This window comes from Mesoplodon mirus (assembly GCF_964341445.2).
Source record: "Mesoplodon mirus genome assembly, chromosome: 2".
Classification (NCBI taxonomy): domain Eukaryota; kingdom Metazoa; phylum Chordata; class Mammalia; order Artiodactyla; family Ziphiidae; genus Mesoplodon; species Mesoplodon mirus.
Window position 1 is genome coordinate 20,835,077 of NC_138977.1, and position 15,521 is coordinate 20,850,597.

Here is a 15,521-nt window from a genome sequence, read left to right on the forward strand (position 1 = left end):
AGTACTATGCTTACTTTCTATATGAGGAAACTGAGGCTCAGAGACCTTGAGTAATTCTCAAAGGCTGTACAGCTAGTGAGAGGCACAGCAGGGGTTTGAACCCGTGCAGGTGAACATTTATTCTGGTTCTACTTGCTCTGAGGTACTGAAATAAATTTCTCTCTTACTAAGGCACACAGACTAAGGAGAGGTAGGAGTTGGGATCAGCACAGCCTAAGTGAAGTGAGTAAGATTCTGCCATGTGGTACCCTCTGCTTCCGGGCAGGCATATGAAAACATCAGGTTTTGTGGTTGTCTTGTTTGGGTGTGGGGTAAGGATGGACAACAGAAAGAAGGGTTTTTAACAAGATCATGGAAGCCAAAGAAACAATACTTTTCATTTCTGTCTGGTTTTCTACATTGAAAAGAACTTTCACTTATTCTATCTCATTTAATCCTCTCAACAACAATGAGAAGTGATATTATTTCCATTTTACAAATGGGTAAATTAAATTTATGAGAGTCTAACAAACTTCTACAAGGTCACGAAACAAAACAGTTACAGAATCAAGCCTTGAATCAAGGACTTCTTGCTTCATTTCCACAGGGATTAAAAATGAAAAACAAGGACTATTATATATAGAACTATTTATAAACAGACACTACTGTCTTCACAACCTCGGGTGATAAACGCCTGCAGACTCCCAATATGAGTCATAAACCACTACTGCATGTGTAAGAAATAAAGTACTAAAGTATATATCTATCTTTCTCTCATATATATGCATGCTCAGCACCCAACATAGATGTGACTACATAGTCCTAAAAGGTCATGGGAAGAAAGCTCTGAGCATGGTGTTAGCCGTGATTTGTGTGTTGGTCTATTTTATGTTAGTGGTAGCGGCATTCTGCCATACATTAGCGCGTCAGTTATCATCAACACCCTTAGAATTGTTTATAAGCCTCAAGCGATCCAAAATGCCTCAGTTTATAAGAACTAGCACAGCAAAGTTCAAACATACTAATGAATGGCTAGGAACGGCCAATGATAATAAATCTCTTTGTTAGACTAAGGTCAAATGCATGAATATTGCTGTAGGAGAAAGACTGCCTTAGAACAGCCCATGCTCTAAATTCTTTGGGGCTTTTTAGCCAATCTACTGAAATCGCTATGAAAATCTAAAGCATGTAAACGCCAAAGGCAATAAATAAAAGACCTGTCCCTTGGAAATTTACTTTAAACAATATAAGCAAACAATATCCATGTGATTTTTTTAATCCCATTCCTATACATTTAGACTATATGTGTAACTTACACTTCTCATCAAAAGTAAAATTCAGGAGTTAGGAATAAAGTCAGTTTAAGTTTCTGACACTGGGAAATCATAAAGCAGCTAGAAAAGTTTGATACAATATGTTAAATCTAAAAAGACTAATTTCTCCTTAATCAGGAGGCCTCCTTAAATCAAAATCTGAGAATACAGAAATGTACTGTTAGGCCACTTTAAGAATCAAGAAAGAAGAGAGAAAGCTGGTAAAGCTGTGGGCAGGTTACTGTTACAATGTCCTGGGAAATATAAAGAAACATCAGGAAGAGTAAATTCAAGCTTTAAAAATGCACTCCCTCTGGGCTTCCCTGGTGGCGCAGTGGTTGAGAGTCCGCTTGCCGATGCAGGGGACACGGGTTCGTGTCCCGGTCTGGGAAGATCCCACATGCCGCGGAGCAGCTGGGCCCGTGAGCCATGGCCACTGAGCCTGCATGTCCGGAGCCTGTGCTCCACAACGGGAGAGGCCACAGTAGTGAGAGGCCCGCGTACTGCAAAAAAAAAAAAAAAAAAAAAAAAAAAAGCACTCCCTTTTCTGTGAAGAGGGGGGGAGCTAAAAATAAAAAGAGAGAATGGAAACTACATTTTTGGTGGCAAGTACGTTGTAATGTACACAGAAGTAGAAATAAAATGTTGCACACATGAAACTTATATAATGTTATAAACCAATGTTACTTCAATAAAAAATAAATTTAAAAAAGAGGGGATGGAGAGGGAGAGAGACCCTGGAAAGAAGAGTCGGTGTCCCATAAGTCATAAATTTGGATAGGAACTCAAATATTTAGTTGGAGGACAAGCAAGGAGGTGAGAGAACCATTTCAAGTGCATATTACTGACAAGAAAGCAAAAATAATTTATAAGCTTCTTACTGAAATTGCTAGCTACTAAGGGACATTAACTGGAAACCTGCAGTACAATTACAGAAGCTTAAAAATTACTTGAGAACTTTCAACTCTCAAGCAAGCACAAATATAAACACAACTACGCTCTGGAGTCGAAGCTGATCAACGTCACCCATCACTAAAAGACATTCAACTCTTAACCATGAGCTTATTTGAACATTCTGTTGCTGGTTGCCATATTTAAGCTTAGTTTTTAAATGTTTTATATAGATTATTACCCCAACATCCCCAGAGTGCTGAAAGTGGTAACAAGAAGAGATAAAGAATTATGAAGGAAACACAAGTTGAAATAATTTTAAACAAAATTGAAAGTAGTGAGATGTATACATGAATGCATGATGAACCATTTGATTACAGTAATGATTATGAATTTTAAAAGAAGACAGTTGACAAGGGGGGAGAGGCAAGATAGGGGTAGGTGAATAAGAGGTACAAACTACCATGTATAAAATAAATAATCCACAAGGATATATTGTACAGCACAGGGAAATTTAGTCATTATTTTTTAATAACTTTAAATGGAGTATAATCTATAAAAGTATTGAATCATTATGTGGTACACATAAAACTAATATTGTAAATCAACTATACTTCAATAAAAAAGAAGACAATGTAAGTTTCAAAAATTCTGCCCCCCCCCGTGTTACAGGTAAAGAAAAGTAATTGACAAAACAGAACAGTTGCATACGAACATGACCAGTCATCAGTACTGAATGCCTCTCAACATAATGCTAATCCATGAAAAAGCAAAGCATTTGAAAATGAAAAGGTCATATGAGGTCAAAGTAGTGATAATAAAACTTCTGTTACAACCCTTGGATTGGTCTACAGTTTCATGACTCCTTGAATCTGCCCAATATTCCAAAGGCAAAGGAGTGCCTGGAACATCTTGAGAGATCATCAGGGATAAACTGCCTCAAGAGATCTTCAGTGTGTCCAAGTGAACATTTACTAGCAAGTAAGAAAGGGATATACTTAGTTTAAAGCTTTGAGGAACCAAATAATACTCTTTAGGTGGACGTGCATCCAGAGCCTGAAAGTTTTGCCTGTTTTCATCTGGGGTCAAATGGATTTATAAACAGCCTTCTGGACCCCAACTCATTCATTGTAGAGTGAGTACAGGGTTTATAAAGTTTACCCAAGTTTTGGTCCCTTTAACTCTATTTTTCCACTAAGATCTTATGCTTCTTTATTGTAAACCCCAGGATCGTCCAGAAACAATAACCACCACAGTTGAGAAGGGACTGTTGTAGAAGTTTTCTTCTAACTAGTTCTGATCTTTATAAAGATTATTTTAACTATAAAATAATTTTTTAAACTATTAGTTAAAAAGAGTTTATCTGATCTACCCAATCAGGGTGATAGGAAATTTTAGAGCACTAATAAAATAATCTAAAAATTATTAAATAACTCAAAATTATTATTTAATTATTAAATAGTTTAAAATTTTGCTCTTGACAAAAACTCATTAAATAAATGGATACTTGCTCAAGTGCATCTGCACACAGGGATTAATTGTTCTCTATAGCAATCAATTTATTTATTCCGATCAAACTGAATCAAATTATTTATTCCACTTTTTTTTCCAGTATGTAAGAAATACTAGAATTCGTAAATTTCTTTTAAGTTTCAGTCAGAATCTATTCGAAAGGTTGCTTGTTTTAGGTCAATTATAAATAGGTCCTTGAGAACACTGTCTTCTAAAATATGTATTTCACATTGAAGGGGATAAACAAAGTTTTCAAAGTTTCTGTCACAGGTAAATTGAAAGGTACATACAACTTTTAGAGTTGCTATTTATTTATTTATTTATTTATTTATTTTGAGGTACGCGGGCCTCTCACTGTTGTGGCCTCTCCCGTTGCGGAGCACAGGCTCCGGACGCGCAGGCTCAGCGGCCATGGCTCACGGGCCCAGCCGCTCCGCGGTATGTGGGATCTTCCCAGACCGGGGCACGAACCCGTGTCCCCTGCATCGGCAGGCGGACTCTCAACCACTGCGCCACCAGGGCAGCCCAGAGTTGCTATTTATCATGTAGATTTTAGTCAGTTAACTAAAACGGCTGAAAGCTGCTTAGAGCTTTGTTAACAATAGGTAATTTTACAAACATTTATTAAGCATACTATGCCTCAGACTGACTTGGATGATGAGAAGCAAGGGTGAGGAAGATGCAGCCTTTGCTTTCGAGGAGCTCAACATCTATGAACCAATCCTAGGAAAAGCAAAGGGGTTCAACTTCAAGCAGGAGGGACCGAAATCACCAGCTAATCAAGTGCTTTCTACTGACTGGGGGGAAAAGGCAAAGAAGAATGTTGTGCAAAGGTAATGACCAGAGGAACAGAACCCTAAGGTTTATATTTGGTTTTTTTCCCTATCTTAGGTGCGTGGGTTCCCATAGTAGTAGAGGGAAAGAGGGTAAAATAGATATGACTACCACTGCTCCCTTCTCTGGCTTTTCCTCTGAGAGGTCATAGCACTGGGGGGAAGGTGAAGTTGCTACATGAATGATGAGGTTCCAATGTGAGAGAGGCCTTTTTACTTCATCCTCAAGAAAGTGTAACTATCATACATCCTCCTCTGGCAGCCATACCAAGTGACTGAGCATTTTGTTCATTTTTTGTAGGAGGTACAAGATTTTTTGAACTTGTCTCACTTTTTATGTTAAGCAAGCATTTGCATATTCTCACCTCCATCACCCCGTGCAGAGCCTCCCTACCTCTCACCTAGACTGCTCGGAGAGCCTTCAGGCAGGAAGCCCCCTCTTCTCTCTCAAGACTCTAGCCCATTCCGCACAGCACTTAATAAGATAAATCTTATTTTCCTTTCTGTTCAAATATCTTCAATGGTTCTCTAGGTATGACTGTACAGAGCCCTACAATGTTCACTTCCTATTAAAGTCCAACAGCAAAGGGACCCATTGAAGTATCACTTATAACTGAGAGCCACAAAAGCAGAGTTATTCTTTATAAAAGACTTCATAAGTGAGCTTGAAACCATATCCTCATCCAATTGAATTCTAAGTTCTAAAGAAGGACCCACCATTCTCATAAATGAAATGATTTTAACTCAACATATTCTACTGGAAAAAAAAAAAGATCATAAAGCTCAGTGTTCAGGTGGCCTGGGCAACCGTGGAATAAACTAGATGAATAGAAGATGTACAAACAAATGAGAAGAACGCTCACTTTAAACACTCTGAGACCTGGGTCAGAAGCACCTCTCTAAAAGCGCACACCACCGCATTCGGGAGGTTTAGAAGCTCTGGGTTAATACGAACTTTGTAGGAGGGCTCTGTACAGCATTGCCTGATAAATCTTACATTTTCCTTCCTGCTCAAAAACCTTCAATGGTTCGCTGTGTATAGTTGTAAAGAGCCGTATATTGTTCACTTCCTATTAAGCCCCTCAGCCTTCCCTTCTGCCGCCTTTGACTCTTCAGGATACAGTTGGAGACGTATCAACTTTCTCATTTAGGCACCTGGTGTCATGTGCACATCCTTCACGCAATCATCCAATGTGATTTATTACACCTACAAACCCTGACAACTACCCAGGTAGGAGAATTTTTGGTCAGAACCCAATAAGATAAATGAGGAATTTTTTAAAATTACCTTGAAAAAGAGTAAAAAAAAAATTTTAGAACTGGATAGACTTGTATGAGAGAGTAGAACTTGAGGGAGGTGGTGAGAAAGGGACAAAAATGACTGTCACAGACAACATCAGGTAAACCAAGGAAGGATACATAAAGTAGGACCAAATTCTATACAGAAAAGAATCATCAAGGCTGAGATTACGCCTGTTAGGACAGGAAAACAAGACAAAACACTGGCATGTTGAACGTTACACACAAAGAATTATTAAGGAGACTATGCAGCTTTCAAGGCACGCAGTGATAGTCTGAGGTCCTAGGAACAGAATCTGGAAATGGAATAAGGAGGATAAACCATGAAACGTAACACCTAGAAAGGTAAATATTTAGAAGATAGATATTATAATGAGGGAGACTGAACAATGGCTTCGCCTCTTATTTTGAATCATGGATATTAAAAAATGGTTCTGATACTGTATTCAGCATGATAGATTTGTACTATAGCCTCTAATATGCATGCCATTAGGCAATGTAAATGGCATGGATATTGGAAGCAGACACATCTGCACCTGATAGGAAGCAAGGACAAGAAGGACATGATCAACATTCCAAGAAGAATGCTGGCTGGTAAAGTGACTGATGGTCCTCATGAAGAGTTTAAAAAAAAAAAACGAAGGGACTTCCCTGGTGGTGCAGTGGGTAAGACTCTGTGCTCCCAATGCAGGGGGCCTGGGTTCGATCCCTGGTCAGGGAACTAGATCCCACACGCATGCAGCAATTAAGTAGCCTGCCTGCTGCCACTAAGACCTGGCACAACCAAATAAATAAGTGCTTTTTAAAAAAGACCAAAACCCTCTCAACTTTGTATATGTTCTCTGAATAATCATGTGGGATTTCAGAATCTCTCCTAAGTATGATGCAATTTTGATTTGGGCCACTTTTTGGATTATTCTCTCCAGGAAAGTGGGGGTGGTAATGAGCCTGAGATCTACCTAGGACATCCAGCTTGGCTACAATCAGCCTGGTACCAGCCCTTATCTAAGCCCCAAGCACGCACACCGTTGTCTTTAGAACTGTTTTACCTAGAAGTGAAAGATTTAGTGCAGTATTACTCAGAGTGTTTTCCCTTACAGACTACTTGTTACTGGTCTGTGAGTACGTTAATACAGAAACTGAAACTTCTATATACTGCAATAAATTTAGCTCTGTCGAATTTAATTAAAAGACAATAGAAAAATGAAGCATGAAATTTGTAGGTATTTTAAAATTAATTATCCTAGTAATTCTTTTTTTTTTTTTTTTGCGGTACACGGGCCTCTCACTGTTGTGGCCTCTCCCATTGCAGAGCACAGGCTCCGGACGTGCAGGCCCAGTGGCCATGGCTCACGGGCCCAGCCGCTCTGCGGCATGCAGGATCTTCCTGGACGGGGTCACGAACCTGTGTCCCCTGCATCGGCAGGTGGACTCTCAACCACTGCGCCACCAGGGAAGCCCCCCTAGTAATTCATTTTTATTGTAGTTTAGAAAGTATCAGTGCACAACTTATTGGGGAAAGAAACTTTGACCAAAGATAGCTTGAGGAGTGATGATTTGGAGTGCTTATAGGAATGGAGGCAGAAAGGCCTGGACCTATTTAGGTCTAGGGGCACAGGAACAAAAAACAGCCCTGTGATTCAGACATGACTGACCTCAGCTCACAGGAGACTCAACTGGAGTCAATACCTCAAATGTATGTACAGTTTACTCAAGAGTGAATATTTTTGCTCCTTTGAGAGTCAGGGGTTAGCTGTTGGTCAAAAATTCAGTACTTTGTAAACTTGGCCACAATTTCTTTTCACTCATTTGGTCATGAACACTGAGTGACCTACTAAAAATTACTTAACCTCTCAGAGCCTCAGATTTCTCACCTGGGAAGTACAGATAATGCTACATTCTTTAGAGGACTGCTGTGATGATTAAAGATAGGTGAAAGTGGGGCTTTCCTGGTGGCGCAGTGGTTGAGAGTCTGCCTGCCGATGCAGGGGACACGGGTTCGTGCCCTGGTCTAGGAGGATCCCACATGCCGTGGAGAGGCTGGGCCCGTGAGCCATGGCCACTGAGCCTGGGCGTCCTGAGCCTGTGCTCCGTGACAGGAGAGCCACAGCAGAGAGAGGCCCGTGTACCGCAAAAAAAAAAAAGATAGGTGAAAGTAAGCATGCTAGTAATAAAAAAGCTCAATAAATATTAGTTTTCTGTTGACTTCTACAAGTTAACTGATGCATTCTATCATGGTATACCAACGTTTTTTGAGGGGTTCCATTGTTACTGATTGCTGGCTTTGTTGTATTTTTGTTTTCTTCTTCTTTGCTATTATAAATCAAAGGTTGGAAACCATACAATTCACGACCCATTCCAATCTGCCCTCCATATCTACTTCCACATTAAATATTTCTAAACTGCAGTTATCAAGGTCAATAAATCTGATGGCTGGATTTCAGTTCTTCTCCTAACAGCATCGAATATGGCTGACCTTCTTTCTCCCTCAGTAAACTTGGCCTCAGTGACACTATATTCACTGCTTCACTGCTAATTCTGAGTTTCCTGGGGAGAGCCTCCTTTACCAAAGCATTAAACTCTCAAGGCTCAGTTGTACTCTGGTAGATTAGATTGTTCTACTACTGTTCTCAATTCTTCATGCCACACTCTAACCATGGCTTCCCTTTGACTTTGAGCTTGAGGATGTCACTTGATTTGGTAAATGGAATGTTAGAGGACATGACACAAGCAGAAGCTTTAAGAGGTTCCTCCCTCAAACTCATTTGAGAAAGAATTCTGGGGCTTCCCTAGTGGTGCAGTGGTTAAGAATCTGCCTGCCAATGCGGGGGACACGGGTTTGATCCCTGGTCCGGGAAGATCCCACATGCTGCGGAGCAACTCAGCCCATGCACCATAACTACTGAGCCTGCACTCTAGAACCCACGAGCCACACCTACTGAAGCCTGCGTGCCTAGAGCCCATGCTCTGCAATAAGAGAAGCCACTGCAATGAGAAGCCCGTGCACCGCAACCAAGAATAACTGCCAATCACTGCAACTAGAGAAAGCCTGTGTGCAGCAACAAAGAACCAATGCAGCCATAAATTAATTAATTAATTTTTTGTTTGTTTATTAAAACAAACAAACAATATGCACTTGGTAGCTGCCAGTCCAAGAAGAATGAAGAAACGTTGGGAGCAGGCCGGAAGCCAAGCCCACCCAGGCCAGCAGAGCCCAGCACAGCTGCAACCCACAGGAAGACACAGGAATGAAATAATAAATGTCTTCAGTGGTAAGAATCACTGTGATTTTAAGGATGCTTATTTCACAGCAAAAAACTAACTAATGGAGACTGGTTCAAGATGGCGGAGTAGAAGGACATGCTCTCACTCCCTCTTTTGAGAACACAGGAATCACAACTAACTGCTGAAAAATCATCGACAGGAAGAAACTGGAACTCACTGAAAAAGACACCCCACATCCAAAGACAAAGGAGAATCCACAATGAGATGGTAGGAGGGGCGCAATCACAGTAAAATCAAATCCCATAACTGCTGGGTGGGTGACTCACAAACTGGAGGACACTTATACCACAGAAGTCCACCCACTAGAGTGAAGGTTCTGAGCCCCACGTCAGGCTTCCCAACCTGGGGGGTCTGTCAATGTGAGGAGGAATTCCTAGAGAATCAGACTTTGAAGGCTAGCGGAATGTGACTGCAGGACTTCAACAGGACTAGGGGAAACAGAGACTCCACTCTTGGAGGGAACACACAAAGTAGTGTGTGCATCGGGACCCAGGGGAAGGAGCAGTGACCCCATAGGAGACTGAACCACACCTACCTGCTAGTGTTGGAGGGTCTCCTACAGAGACGGGGGGTGGCTGTGGCTCACCAAGGGACAAGGACAATGGCAGAAGAAGTTCTGGGAAGTACTCCTTGGCGTGAGCCCTCCCAGAGTCTGCCATTAGCCCCAACAAAGAGCCCAGGTAGGCTCCACTGTTGGGTCTCCTCAGGCCAAACAACCAACAGGGAGGGAACCCAGCCCCACCCATAAGCAGACAAGCAGATTACAGTTTTACTGAGCTCTGCCCACCTGAGCAACAGCCAGCTCCACCCACCACCAGTCCCTCCCAGCAGGAAACTTCCACAAGCCTCTTAGATAGCCTCATCCACCAGAGGGCAGACAGCAGAAAGAAGAAGAACTACAATCCAGCAGCCTGTGGAACAAAAACCACATTCACAGAAAGACAGACAAGATGAAAAGCCAGAGGGCTATGTATCAGATGAGGGAACAAGGTAAAACCTGAGAAAAACAACTAAATGAAATGGAGATAGGCAATCTTCCAGAAAAATATTTCAGAATAATGATAGTGAAGATGATCCAGGACCTCGGAAAAAGAATGGAGGCAAAGATCAAGAAGATTCAAGAAATGTTTAACAAAGACCTAGAAGGATTAAAGAACAAACAGAGATGAACAATATAATAACTGAAATGGAAACTACACTAGAAGGAATCAATAGCAGAATAACTGAGGCAGAAGAACGGATAAGTGACCTGGGAGACAGAATGGTGGAATTCACTGCTGCAGAACAGAATAAAGAAAAAAGAATGAAAAGAAATGAAGACAGCCTAAGAGACCTCTAGGACAACATTAAACGCAACAACATTCGCATTATAGGGGTTCCAGAAGGAGAAGAGAGAGAGAAAGGACCTGAGAAAATATTTGAAGAGATTATAGTCGAAAACTTCCCTAACATGGGAAAGGAAATAGCCACCCAGGTCCAGGAAGCATAGAGAGTCCCATACAGGATAAACCCAAGGAGAAACATGCCAAGACACCTAATAATCAAATTGGCAAAAATTAAAGACAAAGAAAAATTACTGAAGGCAGAAAGGGAAAAATGACAAATAATATACAAGGGAACTCCTGTAAGGTTAACAACAGATTTCTCAGCAGAAACTCTACAAGCCAGAAGGGAGTGGCATGATATACTTAAAGTGATGAAAGGGAAGAACCTACAACCAAGATTACTCTACCCGGCAAGGATCTCATTCAGATTCGATGGAGAAATCAAAAGCTTTACACATAAGCAAGAGCTAAGAGAATTCAGCACCACCAAACCAGCTCTACAACAAATGCTAAAGGAACGTCTCTAAGTGGGAAACACAAGAGAAGAAAAGGACCTACAAAAACAAACCCAAAACAATTTACAAAATGGTCACAGGAACATACATATCAATAATTACCTTAAACATAAATGAATTAAATGCTCCAACCAAAAGACACAGGCTTGCTGAATGGATACAAAAACAAGACCCATATATATGCTGTCTACAAGAGACCCACTTCAGACCTAGGGACAGATACAGACTGAAAGTGAGGGGATGAAAAAAAATATTCCATGCAAATGGAAATCAAAAGAAAGCTGGAGTAGCAATACTCATATCAGATAAAATCGACTTTGAAATAATGTTACAAGAGACAAGGAAGGACACTATGTAATGATCAACAGATCAATCCAAGAAGATATAACAATTATAAATATATATGCACCCAACATAGGAGCACCTCGATACAGAAGGCAACTGCTAACAACTATAAAAGAGGAAATTGACAGTAACACAATAATAGTGGGGGACTTTAACACCTCACTTACACCAATGGACAGATCATCCAAACAGAAAACTAATAAGGAAACACAAGCTTTAAATGATACAATAGACCAGATAGATTTAATTGATATTTATAGGACATTCCATCCAAAAACAGCAGATTACACTCTCTTCTCAAGTGTGCACAGAACATACTCCAGGATAGATCACATCTTGGGTCACAAATCAAGCGTCAGTAAATTTAAGAAAACTGAAATCATATCAAGCATCTTTTCTGATCACAATGCTATGAGATTAGAAATCAATTATAGGGAAAAAAACACAAACACCGGGAGGCTAAACAATACGTTACTAAATAACCAAGAGATCACTGAAGAAATCAAAGAGGAAATCAAAAAATACCTAGAAACGAATGACAATGGAAACACAACAATCCAAAACCTATGGGATGCAGCAAAAGCAGTTCTAAGAGGGAAGTTCATAGCTATACAAGCCTACCTCAAGAAACAAGAAAAATCTCAAATAAACAATCTAAGGTTACACCTAAAAGACCTACAGAAAGAACAAACAAAACCCAAAGTTAGCAGAAGGAAGGAAATCATAAAGATCAGAGCAGAAATTACTGAAATACAAACAAAGAAAACAATAGCAAAAATCAATAAAACTAAAAGCTGGTTCTTGGAGAAGATAAACAAAATTGATAAACCATTAGCCAGACTCATCAAGAAAAAGAGGGAGAGGACTCAAATAAAATCAGAAATGAAAAAGGAGAAGTTACAACAGATACAGCAGAAATACAAGGTATCCTAAGAGACTACTACAAGCAACTCTATGCCAATAAAATGGACAACCTGGAAGAAATGGAAAAATTCTTGGAAAGGTATAACCTTCCAAGACTGAAACAGGAAGAAATAGAAAATATGAAGAGACCTATGACAAGTAATTAAATTGAAACTCTGATTGAAAATGTTCCAACAAACAAAAGTCTAGGACCAGATGGCTTCACAAGTGAATTCTATCAAACATTTAGAGAAGAGCTAACACCCATTCTTCTCAAACTCTTCCAAAAAATTGCAGAGGAAGGGACACTCCAAAACTCATTCTAGGAGGCCACCATCACCCTGATACCAAAACCAGACAAAGATACTACAAAAAAAGAAAATTACAGACCAATATCACTGATGAACATTGATGCAAAAATCCTCAACTAAATACTAGCAAACACAATACAACAACACATTAAAAGGATCATACACCATGATCAAGTGGGATATATCCCAGAGATGCAAGGATTCTTCAGTATACACAAATCAATCAATGTGGTACATCATATTAACAAACTGAAGAATAAAAACCATATGATCATCTCAACAGATGCAGAAAAAGCTTCTGACAAAATTCAACACCCATTTATGATAAAAACTCTCCAGAAAGTGGTCATAGAGAGAAACTACTTCAATATAATAAAGGCCATATATGACAAACCCACAGCAAACATCATTCTCAATGGTGAAAAACTGAAAGCATTTCCTCTAAAATCAGGAACAAGACAACGATGTCCACTCTCAATGGTGAAACACTGAAAGTATTTCTTCTAAGATCAGGAACAAGACAAGGATGTCCACTCTCACCACTATTATTCAACATGGTTTGGAAGTCCTAGCCATGGCAATCAGAAAAGAAAAAGAAATAAAAGGGATACAAATTGGAAAAGAAGAAGTAAAACAGTCACTGTTTGCCGATGACACGATACTATACATAGAGAATCTTAAAGATGCCACCAGAAAACTACTAGAGCTAATCAATGAATTTGGTAAAGTTGCAGGAAAAAAATTAATGCACAGAAATCTCCTGCATTCCTACACACTAATGATGAAACATCTGAAACAGAAATTAAGGAAACTCCCATTTACCATTGTAACAAAAGAATAAAATACCTAGGAATAAACCTACCTAGGGAAACAAAAGACCTATATGCAGAAAACTATAAGACACTGATGAAAGAAATTAAAGATGATACCAACAGATGAAGAGATATACCATGTTCTTGGACTGGAAGAATCAATATTGTGAAAATGACTATACTACCCAAAGCAATCTACAGATTCAATGCAATCCCTATCAAATTACCAATGGCATTTTTTACAGAAGTAGAACAAATCATCTTAAAATTAGTATGTAGACATAAAAGACCCTGAATAGCCAAAGCAGTCTTGAGGGGAAAAAAACAGAGCTGGAGGAATCAGACTCCCTGACTTCAGACTATACTACAAAGCTACAGTAATCAAGACAGTATGGTACTGGCACAAAAACAGAAATACAGGTCAATGGAAAAGGATAGAAAGCCCAGAGATAAACCTATGTACCTATGGTGAACTACTCTATGACAAAGGAGGGAAGGATATACAATGGAGAAAGCACAGTCTCTTCAATAAGTGGTGCTGGGAAAACTGGACAGCTACATGTAAAAGAATCAAATTAGAACACTCCCTAACACCATACACAAAAATAAACTCAAAATGGATTCGAGACCTAAATGTAAGACCAGGCACTATAAAACTCTTAGTGGAAAACATAGGAAGAACACTCTTTGACATAAATCACAGCAAGAGCTTTTTAGATCCACCTCCTAGAGTAAAGGAAATAAAAACAAAAATAAACAAATGGGACCTAATGAAACTTCAAAGCTTTTGCACAGCAAAGGAAACCATAAATAAGACATAAGACAACACTCAGAATGGGAGAAAATATTTGCAAATGAATCATCGGACAAAGGATTAATCTCCAAAATATATAAACAGCACATGCAGCTCAATATTAAAAAACAACCAACCCAATCCAAAAATGGGCAGAAGACCTAAATAGACATTTCTCCAAAGAAGACATACAGATGGCCAAGAAGCACATGAAAAGCTGCTCAACATCACTAATTATTAGAGAACGCAAATCAAAACTACAATGAGGTATCACCTCACACCAGTTAGAATGGGCATCATCAGAAAATCTACAAACAACAAATGTTGGAGAGGGTGTGGAGAAAAGGGAACCCTCTTGCACTGTTGGTGGGAATGTACATTGATACAGCCACTATGGAGAACAGTGTGGAGGTTCCTTAAAAAAATAAAAATAGAACTACCACATGATCCAGCAATCCCACTACTGGGCATATACCCAGAGAAAACCATAATTCAAAAAGACACATGCACCCCAATGTTCATTGCAGCACTATTTATAATAGCCAAGACATGGAAGCAACCTAATTTTCCATCGACAGATGACTGGATACAGAAGATGTGGTACATATATAGAATTGAATATTACTCAGCCAGAAAAAGGAACGAAATTGGGTCATTTGTAGAGATGTGGATGGATCTAGAGACTGTCATACAGTGTGAAGTAAGTCAGAAAGAGAAAAACAAATATTACATATTAACGCATATATGTAGAACCTAGAAAATGGTACAGATGAACTGGTTTGCAGAGCAGAAATTGAGACACAGATGTAGAGAACAAACGTATGGACACCAAGGGGGGAAAGCGGCAGCGGGGTGGTGGTGGTGTGATGAATTGGGAGATTGAAAACAAAAACAAAAAAACTGACTAATGTTCTACTTACTCTACTCTCTCCCCAATCTCTTATCTGAGCTCCAAATCCATATTCTATTGATAGGCCTACTCTCAGAGATCTCTACTTGGATGTGTCAGAAACCTTAAACTTAGTATATACAGATTGAAACTCGATTATTTTCGTCTGTCGTCTTTCATCAAAAGACTACAATATGGGGCTTCCCTGGTGGTGCAGTGGTTGGGAGTCCGCCTACTGATGCAGGGGACACGGGTTCGTTCCCCGATTCGGGAAGATCCCACATGCCGCGGAGCGGCTGGGCCCGTGAGCCATGGCCGCTGAGCCTGCGCGTCCGGAGCCTGTGCTCCGCAACGGGAGAGGCCACAGCAGTGAGAGGCCCGCATACAGAAAAAAAAAAAAGGCTACAATATACACCTAAGTGTACACCTGCCAACTTGTGAAGCTCCTCTTGGTCCCATCTCATCTTCGTGGCATCAACATAAAGCTTTCCTCCTAAATATTTCTCCAACACATCC

The 15,521-nt window shown here is 39.9% G+C and overlaps 1 protein-coding gene across 5 annotated transcripts in view; it reads right to left on the reverse strand.

Moving 5' to 3' along the window:
* Positions 1-15,521, reverse strand: part of BMPR1B (bone morphogenetic protein receptor type 1B) — a gene marked incomplete at its 3' end in the record, with an annotated part of 431,795 nt that overhangs the window by 50,896 nt on the left and 365,378 nt on the right. The window lies entirely within an intron of this gene.